General features: G+C 32.7%; 1 protein-coding gene across 3 annotated transcripts in view; it reads right to left on the reverse strand.

Annotated features, from left to right (window-relative positions):
• Positions 1–11,037, reverse strand: part of LOC124353055 — a 42,857-nt gene extending 31,820 nt beyond the window's left edge. The window contains exon 1 of one of the 3 annotated variants that reach the window (XR_006921564.1): positions 10,812–11,037. The gene's annotated coding sequence lies outside the window, so the exon portion shown is untranslated. The remainder of the gene's footprint in view (positions 1–10,811) is intronic. The other 2 variants (XM_046802859.1, XM_046802862.1) reach the window with 2 other exon arrangements.
• Positions 11,038–13,866: the final 2,829 nt, after the last annotated feature.

The following is a 13,866-nucleotide window of genomic DNA, read 5'->3' on the forward strand; positions in this document are numbered from 1 at the left end:
TTTCAGATGAAGTTCAAAGAGGCTAACATTTTGTTTACATTTAAAAAAAATATTCAGTTCTAACATAAGTTGTTCACTAAGGTTTCAAAACTGAATTATTATTTAATTTTTACAACAGTATATTTCACAAATTTCAGAAGAATTTAAACCGTTTATCGCATTAGAAATAATATTTCAACTGTGTTATAAAACCCACCTTAATGAGCAAATCTGTGAAACCCGACACTGGTTGGGTTCCATGAGATTGTGTATGACTCGTTTAGTGTGATTTTAGGAAAAAAACGAGGTATTGACACAAACATGCCTCAACGTGTCATTCTTTGTTAGACTACAGCAAAAAAATAACAAGTTTTTTAACGCGCAATACTTATTATAACCGATTATATTAAAGTGTTTAATGAACTCAATTTCAAGAATTTTCTCTTGTACTGGAAGCAGAAGACAGATGATTAAAGCAGATTGATTTTTTTTTAACGCATGCATATTTTCTTATTCGGAGTAAACAGTTTAATTTAATTATAGCAGCAAAAATATTATAGATCAAAGGTAGAAACTTCGTAATCTAAGTTAGTTTTCGAGACCTAATACGATCTTCTTATCAAGAAATATCACACACATACAACGAGAAGTATGAGGGTCAACGACATAATACAATATATGCAAAAAAACGAGAATAATATTATTAACGGTTTAACTGCTTTGCTTATGTTTATAAAATAATTGAAGGCAAGTACCATTAACGTAAAACTCTATTTATATCAAAATGACATGCACTTTTTAAGTGTCCCAACATTACGATATCTTGTAAACCTTAAAACTAACAACTAACTTTAAAATGATCGGAGACCTTCCCTTATATTTTTAAGGAGTTTAAATTTCGGTAAATTCTCGACATTTTCCAGTATAGCTGACACCATAATGTTCAGTATAGAACACACTACAATTTATTCTGATTTAACATATAAAACGTGATTTTAAGTCATTTTTAGACTTAAAACATGTTTGTTAATCGGAACCCTGTATGAGATATAGAAAGCATAGCTTTGTAAAACGCGGGTTTGTTATAAGTCGGTCAGCAGGTAGTTAAATGATTAACATATAGTTTAGACTTTATTGTAACAAACACAGTATTTTTGTTTTGTATGATTCTCATCATAAATAGACTGATGATTATCTTTTAAGAGATAACCATATTTAACAAAATGTTCCCTCTGTTTATTGCAATAAATGGACACAATTATAAAAATTAATAAACCTAACTGAAAAATTTTAAAAATTTTTTTTAATTACGTAACATTATGATTGAGTTCGTTCCATGTGTGACACCGCATTATTGCTATGAATTTATTAACGTTACAGAAGTTGTTTACCATGTAATATCCCATATAGAACACCATACTACGTATATAGCAGATTTACCAGTGAGAATAGACAAACCATAACCAGGAAACAATCCGTCCATTCATTATTTATCCATGGTGGTATGACAATAAACGTAAACAATGAATTAATATACAAAGTCAACAGAAGTTGTAATTTGTAACTATATTGATAGCTCTAATGTACTGCTAGTATTGCTCATACTTCCTGGTGAATAATAGAACACGTTGACTAGTATTGTATAACCCCATTGTCCACGACCATATTGGAATTCAAATCTCGAATTTTCAAATATAAATTTCAATTTCACCTTGCATTATAATGTACGATCAATATGGATCAGTACCATTTTAACAAACTGCTGAAAATCCAATCGTCAGTAAAGGTTTCTTTGAATATTTCTGTTCTTTATAATTCCATTTTATAAGACGTCTGCCAATATCAGTGCCTTTGACATTCAATCTTGTAATATCAATATGTTGTCAATATCAGAAACACCTTTTGTAAGAGAAACTGCCACGCAGAGAGGCTGATATCAATCATTTTTAAACATAGATTTTCTTTCAAATATAAGATAAAGCAATGCACAGCATTATTAGCTGCAAGCTCTTATCTAAGTAGTGATAAGCTAAATTGTATTTCTTATCTTATCTGTTTTGCACTGTGTTTATGTAAAATCGTTATCTCTGTATCATTACGATAACGCACATTATTCCCAAGGCATCATTACAAAAGTTGGCACCCACGGTTTACAAGTCAACGATAACGTAAAATTGGTAAATGATAACGATAACTGCCATAGCCAAATAGCACGAATACTGTATTATTTTGCTCCAGAGTAGTTATTATTGTCTTTGAGTTAATTAGGCGGAGATCATGAAACATATGTGTACTTGCATGATAAAATGACCCAGTTTTTTATGGATGGACATACATATTCTATGAAAATAATTTTACTACAAGAAATTATTAAAGGTATTTGGAGACAAGGAGACAAGAGTAATTTCTTATCCTAGAAGAAGAACATACTAGGAATATATAATTTTCATCACCGTTCATAGTTTGGATGTCTCAAAAATATTTATAGTTTCAAGCAGACAAATAGTTAGAAAATCAAATGGCTTGGAAATATTTCAGTCTGAGGGCCTAAAATGCTCAAATTTTGAAGTTTTCTCATGCCAATTACTTGTAGAATTTGTAAACATTGTAGGTCAGGAACTTCAAGAGGTTGGATGCTTCCAATGGGAGTGAACTTACCACATACCAAGTATTTTTACAAAGATTCCAAAGGTCTCAAAAAAGTTATTTCAGGACGAGATTAGAAGTTTCCAGAATACGAGGCCAAGAACTTCTATCTGTAGTTTGGAGCTCCCAGATATTTGAGAGCCAAGTAATGGGTAATAGCCATAGACCGTTTGCTTGAGGGCTAATGCTCGTAAAGGTCAGATAGAACCAGATGTACATATTTCTGGCCTTTTTCGTCACGGGTATAGAGAGAGAGAGAGAGAGGAGAGAAAGAGAGTGCTGGAAGGGGGGAGGGTGTGAGAGGGGGGAGGAAGAGAGAGAGAGAGTAGCTCTCACAAGTTGGACGATTCGCAAGCTGTCCCAGAGGCTGTAGACTTCGAAATGCTACCTTTATTGACTGGATTATCGTATAAGTCATATTCTGTTAAGAGTTTATTTACACTACAGGCAGTGAAAGTCTACATACGCCGTTAGGTCATTGTTAGAAAATAAAACCTGTCAGCACACAGACTCGTTTGAATGTGAGTACAATTCGTTTTTAATCCATGCCTTTATTCTAAATAATTGCCTTTTATTTTATTCCCCAAATTGTGGTATATTCTCATTTCAGTTTATCCTTTTTGGTAAATTCTATAAAAAGGACATGGTTTTGTGATTATAACCGTCCGTATGACATATGCTGCATGTGTATAGGTAACCGTCATAACTTGATAAACTAAAATTTAATGTAATTTAAATGTGGACATTTTATATGTGTTATACAAGCTGACAATAATTAATAACCATTTACTTGACTGTTTGTATTTATTATTTTTATAAATCTTTTTGTATTTAAATAAGTATAATTTGTCCCCCAAAATCAGCCTCTATTACTTTGGTTATGAATTTTCACAATTTATAATCCATGATTCAAAATATTGTATACTATATCTAAATTTAATGTATAAGAGTAAATAATTTCATTTTCCAATCATGTATTGCTGCATCCTAGACTTAAAAACTCTCTACTATTATATACAAAATACAATGTCTCTCGCTTTAAAGAATAGATAATTTCCTTATTTTATATGAAAACTAATGTGAAGTAAATACGTATACTGTAAATTTGTAAAGACTTAATGACTTTTTAGTGAAATATTGCTATAGATACAGATATATTATTCAGTGTGTAATCCCTCTAGCCAGTATCTCTGCAGGTTATTAAAATCTACCATGTTGTAGATAATTTAAAGCTGAACATATGGTCGACCTCTGCCACAGATAAATCCATCCAGTTGTCGCGTTGCGGTAGGACCACATCTGACTAATGAAAGTCAACGCGGTTACTTTAATGAACCTAGGCCATAGCTTACCATTCGATATATCGTACCAAGTCAGTAATATGGAGTATTTGAAGCGTTAGCTATTTTATTTCATTCCCAACATCGGATTATGCGTTATTTTTACTTCATCAGTTTTTGTTGGTTTTCAAAAAACTTGAAGCTGCAAACAATCCCCCAAACCCTATTTCACACACTTACCACATTTCCACTACGTGCAGAGACGTTTCATATGATTATTTTTATCTTCTAAATAAAGTTTTATCTGCGGTAATTAATTAAATTGCTGCAGCAAATTCACCAAAACGAGATATTTTAAAGCTTTGATTAATCTATGTTTATTCTAATAGTGAGATAACTAGAATTTAATAGATTCTAAAACTTGCTCCACAAGTTGATAAAGGAGTTTCACAGTGGCAAAGGAGTTACAACAGAGTTAGTGGCCACGGCTTCCTCTTGCGACATTTACAGAGGAAGCGTGTCCTGAGTGGACAATTGATGCAATCATCTATCTCTCTACCTCTCTCTTCCTTTCTCGTACCAATACATTTCAAACGCGCTTCTATCACATCATCGCTCACAGATAAAGTAATGTTGTCACTGTGTCACTTATGTATTCACGGGAGAGTAAAGGTAACTCGAATAGAAGTTTTGGTATATTTTAATTATTAGCTAGATCATTATTTAGCAAGACAAGTGGACACCTATTTTCCACGATTTTTTATTTTTTTCTGATAATTCCACCTTCTCCAATAAAATATAAACTGCAAATTTTCCATAAATTACGTTTCTTCCGAAAACAATGTGTGTCGTACAATAAACATTTCTTAGGTCGGTGATGTCTGAAAATTGTGCATGTCTTTAAATCTTTTGTTTCATCAAATACATTGTCTAAGCAAGCCCATTAACTTATATAGAACTTGTTATATGTTCATATTTAAACATTTCCTGCAATATGAAATATATTTTGATACCAAGATTTATTTTTAATCCGGACATTTAAAATTACATTAAACTTTAGTACGCTTTAAATTAATATAAGAAGATTCATTTTTCAGTATTTGTGAAATGGTTTTCCGTAAAAGAGTGAAAAAACTATTTTGAAACACTTTTCCATAAAAATTTTAAAGTATCGAAAATTTGCCTTAGCACATAATATTAGTTCACATTTTTACCAACGGTACTTTCTTCAGAATAAAATAATATAGACGTTGTAAATGTACTCTTAATAGTACATCTAAAAACCTTAGAGGACTTTGTACTGGTTGTATATGTAACTTACTAGCACTCTTCCCAATCACACCAGACGATGCCGCTAGTATTCAGAGGGTTTATTGAATCTTTAAAATAGCTTTAATGGTCTATGAATGGTCCAAATTACAATTTTCTGTTTATACAAATTGACATGATATATTTGTTAATGGCTTCCACAGCCAATTAACAAACAAATCTAACTAAGTAATGTATAAGGAACATTCTATATAACACATCTTTTTAGTTGAGTTGCCATTTAGTAAGTATTTTATATTTAAGTTGTCTTTGTTGTAACACTTATGTATGGATGAATAACATCCCCTAGAAAACATTTCGAGTATCTTCTTTGGACCAAGTGAGGACATTTTACAGATTAAAACTGATAAGCCAATATTTTTTTAACTCTACCTACTAAAAACCTAATAGTCTGAATAATCTTGAACCAGTTATCGTTTTACAAAATGTGACGATAAAGATAATTTTCGTTATTTTTTTTATAAATATTTGACTTTTCCGAAGTGCCTTTGATTTGAGAATCTTACTATTAGCGTTAAGGGCAGTAAACGCATTTTTAGTTTTTAAGCGAATTATCAGAATAGTGATTGAGTAGATTGATAGTCATTTTTAACTTAAAGGAATTTAATACTCTACGTGTGGTTTTTGGGCGTTGGTCTCAATACAACTAAAAAAAAAACAGCTTTTGTCGATAAAAAGAAACTGTGATGTATTTGAAAGATCATAATGTGTTCCATATATTCAATCAAAATTGGATAGCCGATATTAATCTATGTTTATGAGAATTCACCTCAAATAGGATCTGCATGTAATTACATTTGTGATCAGTTACGTTATTGGCCAGTATCGATACCTTTAAAGTGTTAATAACTTGTATTAAAACGTATTTTTGGACGAGAAGAACTTAAAGAGTAAAAAAATGTGAAAACTGACATAGCTGGTAAAATCTATGTCTTTCGAGAGGCTGCATAGTGGGGCACATGCATTCCCGCTTTGTAAGCCAACACCGCTTCGCTTTTACCTACTAGCCTCCTCCACGAGTCTCGCTATCACATCCGGTTAGACAATACCATGTGATCTTCCTGTACGAAACAAACCAGTTCGACTCCCTCATCTTACACATACTTATACCTATTTAAAACTCATTCTAATGCTAAATTTATGTATATAGGTTTACCGTACCGTGAATTTCTGGAATTTGTTCCTTCTATTCATGTTCTGCTAGCTCTGTTTCCCTCCTATTCAGATTCCCCCTTGGTTTGTAAAAATAAGGAAGATTTCTCTTTCATAGTGAAAGAAATATATTTTATATATTTTTATTTCTCTGTGGTGTTTTTAATTACAACTATACTACCGGCTTTAAGCACTATCAATCAATATTAAAAAATGGAATTACGAGTAAAAAATTGTTATTTTAATGTGTTAAAGTACCTAGTACAAGAAGCTTAAATTTTACTACTACAAGACATGTATATTAAAACTGTAAATTATATGTAAACATATATTTTTTATGTGATCATAACTCTTAGAACATTTTATGATATCTAAAGTTTACAAGGACTAACTGAAAGTACACGTGCCTCGTTACATATAAATAGCGCACAAATTACCTTCGTAATGATAACTTTTTATAGTTTGAAGAGATAAAATAATATTTTACTTACACCACCAGGAACATGTGACTTCCCGATAGTGAATAGTGAAAACCCGACCTTCATAAACAAATTCTCCTGATAAGCAATGTTTGTGTTCGGCTCTCGTTACTCAAACGTCACTAATGTCAAAAGAGCTTGCAAGTGAATATTCCTCATACAAATGGCTGAAACAGTCATACTCGTACACTCCTGCCACTTTCAACGACTGGCCTTGCGCTTTGTTTGTTATCATGGCGAAACATGCCTCAGTAATACACCTGAACAGTTTAAACTAAAAGTAGTAGTTGGATGGAAATGAGGCCTCTAGATAGGAAAAATATTTCTCACCAAATACAACCTGTGTTCATGGTTGCTTCAATAACGTTTCTGTATTAACGTTCAAGCTGTAGTCGCGTGCCATTTCAAAGTTTCAGAGGAATCAGATTACGCAGGAGCACCAATATGTATAACTTTGATTTACAAACTCACTCAAAATAAAGTTAATTACAACAGGTTTCGTATTTCAGTATTCATAAGCCACAAGTAGCCTTTTTATATTGTGTCCATGTCAAAACTGTGTGTGCAGTATCAAGAAGATAAGATGTACCTTGTTATTAGATAATGGCAGCCTGATAACAACTGTAATAATTTATTTAACATGGAATAAAATTACGAGCACTAGGCAGCAGTATTATTCTAAAAACATAATGAGTCTTGTTTATTGTTGTGATACATAAACGTCCGTAAGATAATCGTTATATCTGCTGCCTTGTGTGCTAATTCATTCACTAATATTATGAATAGTGTACTACTGTATAGAACGCATTCTTCTGTTATCTTTACACCACTGCAATATCTAATCTTTCCACTCTATCTCTTTGTCCATAGTAAGGGACAGTTGCTTTGTAAAGATAACGAGAGAATATTACAGAACCGGTTTGGCGCGTCGCCGGATACAGTATAAACAACTCAGATTGTATTCGTGGTAGACTTTCCGCAATTCTCGTCTGAAGTAAGTTTGTTCACGGATCAAAGTGACGTCGGCAACTCGTTATTAACAAGGAGAACAGCTACGGCGACTAATATCTTATAAAATAGCTTTGCGCTGTAAAACACTAAGGAGCTACAATAAACGGAGCGGAAACTAAACACTTTGCTTGCGTTTCATCTTAAGACATTGTTGGAGTAATTAGAGACCGTTTTCCCTCATTTGTACTTCGCCGAGACAAAGTTTGAGTTGTGTCGCTCTTAGCAATAATGTATTTATTTTGAGTACTTAAATAGTTGCGGAAACTACAAGGGAAGAAATAAAATAAAAGTTTCGTTGTTTGCCGTGGGAGCTATTATGTTCTTTTTCTTTTCATGTATATAATAAATGAATTATTACCTTATTACACACATTACATTAAAACATAAAATAAAATCAATCCATTCATACACCATATGAATACTAGTAGTCATTAATGTTTTCATTCTGTGACAACATGACACTCGCACACACTCCATCAACATGACGTCCCACACACATCAACAAAGAATCCGAATTGATAACCCGCTTACCTTAGTCCTGTCACAAGTCATTGGCGTTTATCAAGGAATTTGGGTGGTTGGAATAAAACGATCATTACAGTTTTTATTAAAATCTGTAATGATTCGTAGGGGGGAGGGGTTTAATATGTGTGGCATTGTTATTTTTTCTGATCTGCCATTTTGTATCATGTTTCTTAATTTGTCGTAAACTTTAGTTTCAATGATTATTTTTATATTTCCAGTAAAACTAATAAATAAAATTGAGGAAAGTGATTAATATATTTTATAACTTCTTATTTTAGGGACACTTTTTTCACAACTATCGTCAATACCATAAAAAATTGAGACTATAAAAGAGTTCGAAACAACTAAGCCTATTGATGAAATAATGACAATTATTTACAATTGTAAACTATAACATTAGTGTAAAACAATATAGATTACAATTATCTTCAACAATATAGTAGGCAATTCCCAGAAATTATTGCATAAAATAAATTCAACCTAAAATTAACGTTTTATACATCAAATTTTCAAATTTGCAGGATTACTAACTTTATTTCAAATTAAAGTCTTGTTTTTTAAGATAAGTATTGAAATTACTTTACTGTATAAATATTAAACCTAACACTAGTAATAACATTATTTTTGGAAGGATGGATTTCAAACACTTAGATACACCATCCATTTCAAGAACCCAGATAAAGCATCAGTATGTCTAAAGATTTGTTTAGTTTCCACTTAAGCGTTAACATGTCTTTTGTTTCTTTTTTCATATGCTTCCGGCATAAAACCTGTAGAGTTGACTCCACATTCTTAACGAAAATAATATAACATAAAAAAGTCCTGTTATTTTTATGTGTTTTACGAAAAATTAGAGAGTACATAAAATATTGTTCAGTTTCAATATAGACCATATGCTATAAAACTCTTATGAATTGGGTTATGTCATTAAAATAAACAAGGTAGAATTATCCCGTACGTGTCGTAACAGGCTCCGCTAAGATTGCATATAATATAAAAAGTATAGCTCACGTTATTCTCAAGAAGTCCTGTGGACAGGTATACAGACATACAATAATACAAAAAAGGAAGTTAACATAGAATCATAGAACTCATTCTTGCTGAAATCGTTTCATGCAAAGTAAAAGGATATGATCATAAATGTATCTGACATGATACATTCAGATGTTTTTACTAAATATGGTTTCATATCAGTGTTTAAATAATAAAAGTCTACACACAAGTACACCCAAAGTCACTATAAGATGATCCTGTATGTGTTTAAATAGTTAGGCTACACGGGTTAATAGGTTACATGTTTGAATCTCTTATGGGTATACTGAGTTTGTGTATTTATTTATGCTGGTATTTTCTCATTGCCATAATTGATAAGAGTAAGAATACAAATGAAGCTTCATGCACAATTTTAAATATACAGATCAATCGATTCTCGAAATATCGTGCAAACAGACAAACAGACAGATAGACAGATAGACAGAAATGGAATTTGTTCCAGCCTTATGAATGATAGACTTCGGTAAAATCTAACCAATGGAACAGAAATTAAAACTTTTCTTACATCACTGATCAACAATCCAACACTACATAAAATTAAGTTGATTTCTTTGTAAATCAAAAAAATTAAGTTATGTAAATGTAACATCAAGGCCAGTGTTTTGAATCGAACAATTTACATAATAACTATATACTTTCAGTATTAAAATTATTCAACCTATGTTCTTCCAGTACACTTTACTGTCCAACTTCCTAAAACATAGGCTAACGCCTTATTATAACTATTACATTAGCGTTTTCCATTTCTATTTGAGGTACGTTACTGTTTAAGTGTGTGTCGACAACTGGGACGGACATCACGTCTCCTGTTGTAAACACCGCGTCACCCTCGGTGTTTACAACAGTTAAATAAGTTAAGTTAAATAAGGTGTTCATTTGTATTAATGTTTAAATAAATCTCACATAAATGACTACCGATTGACAAAATATGAACGTTATGTACAATGTGGACGTTTAAATTATATTGTAATATTTGAGTATTTATAATACTGTCAACGCACAAAAAAAATCACGAAGTAATTGTGAATAGTCTGATAGTGCATGCAGCAAGAGGATGTTCAACATTATGAATACACAATCGTGAACACCGTAACCAATGAACATTCACATTGTGTAATTATGTAGCTTTCCGCGTACAATTTAACAACGTTTAGAGCCGTTGGTGATTTATTAGCAGACTGGACAGTCTTCTATGTAAAAGCTTGGAGGAAAATGGTCAAGAGTTAATGCACCAACATTAAGTTAATATAAAAATAACCTAAAAACCATAAGTGTTCACTTTAAACAATAGCCTCCGGAAGAAAACCAGCAATGCATGAACTAAATTAAAGCTAAATCACTAAAAGAAGTGACATACCGTTTGCAAATTGAAGATTGTTATCCAACACAAAAACTGTAGCCAACACTAGCACACAACACCACACATCACACTATCTTACATGGCGGGAGCAGCCAGCTACAATCTGCGCTAGTCGCCGAGCTCTACTGAGAGACTCCCGGACTAGCTGACCTCGACTGCGACCTCGACCTCGCCGTCCTCCTGCAATCTGCCCCTCCTCCAACACAGTTTACTCTTCAACATTGCCGGCTTCCTGTCAACAACCAACCGGCACGTCCCGTATACTGTACGCTTAGACAATTATGATTAAACAATCGAATACCATATCAGTGTCCCGTATAATCTAAGCTTAGACAATCATGATTAAACAATCGAATACCATATCAGCGTCCCGTACACTCTACGCTTAGACAATCGTGATTAAACAATCGAATACCATATCAGCGTCCCGTAGATCTACGCTTAGACAATTATGATTAAACAATCGAATACCATATCAGCGTCCCGTACATTCTACGCTTAGACAATCGTGATTAAACAATCGAATACCATATCAGCGTCCCGTACATCTACGCTTAGACAATTATGATTAAACAATCGAATACCATATTAGCGTCCCGTACACTCTACGCTTAGACAATCGTGATTAAACAATCGAATACCATATCAGCTATCATTATCAGTTCAACTTAAAACTCAGCGAGAACTATAAATAGAAGATTAGGAATGAAAATGAGTGAAGAAGCCTCGGTAGCGGCTATAATTTACAGGTTCTGTTCTGCTCAGGCCCGTATTTACAAAATGTAATATCTTATTAGGTTTCTAATATTGTTTATACTCGACCTTAATGGAATCACAGAGTAACATAAACTAATTTACAACCTCTTTCAAAAAACGTAGGAAATATTTGACATTAAAATTGTATATGTTGTGTTCCATAAATCGCTGTAAATCACATAGTATTGTTTTATATTTATATTTCAGTACTCCATGTATTGGCTGAGCTTTAGTAAAGACTAACCCTCGACATTCTTACATCAAAGATTTACTAACGCTGATTTCGTAATTATAAGAATTCGGGATACTTTCAAATACTAGGTAGTTAAAAGTAATCGTTACTCAACTCCACATGAATTCACCATAACGAGTGAGAAACTAAAAGAGATACTATTTTAGTAGAAAGAGATGCTCTTGGAATTTTGTGATGAAAGTATATGAACTCAGTTTTGAAATACCTCTTGATGACATTGACATTAAGGAGAAGGCAATATAAATAGAGGAATTGAAGGTAAGTATCGCCTGTCTTCTGTATGGCTGGAAAAAACAACTTTCACTCAAACAAGGAGGATGCATTAAGCTAGGAGAGGAGAGAGCCAGTTATCCTTCAGAACCGTCCACGAGTGTGCTCATCAACTGCGCTACCCTTCATCATGTTTTGCTTGTGAAAGCATAACAAAATTAAAACTTGTCTTCGTGACTGACAGAATGAGTAGTTATCATACACTTTTAAATATATGTGTTTACTTGTCATAAGGAATTGAAGAAAGAACGTGGAGAAACAAAGTGAGGAACAGGACCGACGTAAAGAAATGAGAAGAATATTTGGAAGTTTTATCACTATTTACACGTTATTTCAAAATTTAGGATTGATTTCACAAGTGAATATTCCTCAATAAATGTTCTTTATCTTCCATATTATTGTAGCCCTGAAATGTGAATTGACTATTAACATTAACATATACCTTCGTCAAACAATTCAAACAGAAGTCAAACTTGTGGAAGTCAAAAGTGTTGACTACTTTTTGAACCGTTTGACGAAGGTAATGTGGTAATGTTAATCTTTTTGAGGTTTCGAGTAGTGGCCAACCGAGTCATGACGATGTTCTCCACAAGAATTATCGGCTCATTTTAGATAGCAAGCTTTATGTGGACTTGATTAAACATGCGAATTTCTCCTTTTTTGGATCACTTCAAGAAATATCAGATTACAATTACCCTTGTGTGCAATTGGCTCCTAACAATGATTATTTTTCATTGATGCCACATTCAAAAACATTCCTAATTGTTGGCAATATGAGACTTTAAGACTTTCCGAAGCACGAGAGGAACAATAACTTTTTAATTTTTTTTTAAAGTTAAGAGTACTGACACGTTCAGAGAAGAAACAAAGACCATAACAAAACGGAAACAATGCCTGGTATGAAAGCTCTGGAAGATCAAGCCGTTGTCAAACTATGTAATTCATCTAAATAGTTACTTAGCTTAGTATACTTTAACTATAGTAGAATTACTATATATCGTCATTAAATCAATCACTCTCTAAGAGAATCCAAATTAGAAGAATTACATACAAATAATCCTATGAAAATAATTAGAAAATCTGCACTGCTGACTTCACTTTATCATTGCTGATATAGTAATTTTCGGAAAATCCTGCTAGTCTTGTGTCTTGGTACAAAATTAACCTCTAAAGTTCATTCAACTTATTTTACTGGAGAATACAATACTTAGACAATGCAGATTAGTTTCAAGAAAAATCATTCGAGACGTCGTAAATATTCTAGGAGCAAGGAAAACTTTGAAAGTTTTCTCCCGCCATGAACGGCTGTCATCTTTTTAAATCTGATATATCGATCAATCAAATAAAATAAGCCAATGCTTGCAAACTTTGATGAACGATGAATGTGTGGGGGTTATGCAAAACACTATGACAAACTCTTTTCACAGAACATGTGAGTAAACAAAAACTACACACACAAGATCTGCAGAAATAATGTGCAATACAAATTTATTGGATTTTTTTAAATTAACTTTAGGGCATAAAAATTAATAGGTTTTCTCAATTTTCATTCTTTAATCAAGTAAACAGAGTGCACAATTATGGTATGGTTACAAATGTAGACCTTTGATGTTATTAAAGCAAGAATCGGACTACGTTACTAAATGGAGGAGAGACAACCATGTTAATCAAATTAGAGCGTGGTTAGTAATTCCTCAGGTAACGTTCTACGTACAATAGAGATGTGTATTCAAGTACAAGAGAGGCAAACAAGAGAGGTTCTAAAGGACACTG

Source organism: Homalodisca vitripennis, chromosome 1, assembly GCF_021130785.1.
Source record: "Homalodisca vitripennis isolate AUS2020 chromosome 1, UT_GWSS_2.1, whole genome shotgun sequence".
Lineage (NCBI taxonomy): Eukaryota > Metazoa > Arthropoda > Insecta > Hemiptera > Cicadellidae > Homalodisca > Homalodisca vitripennis.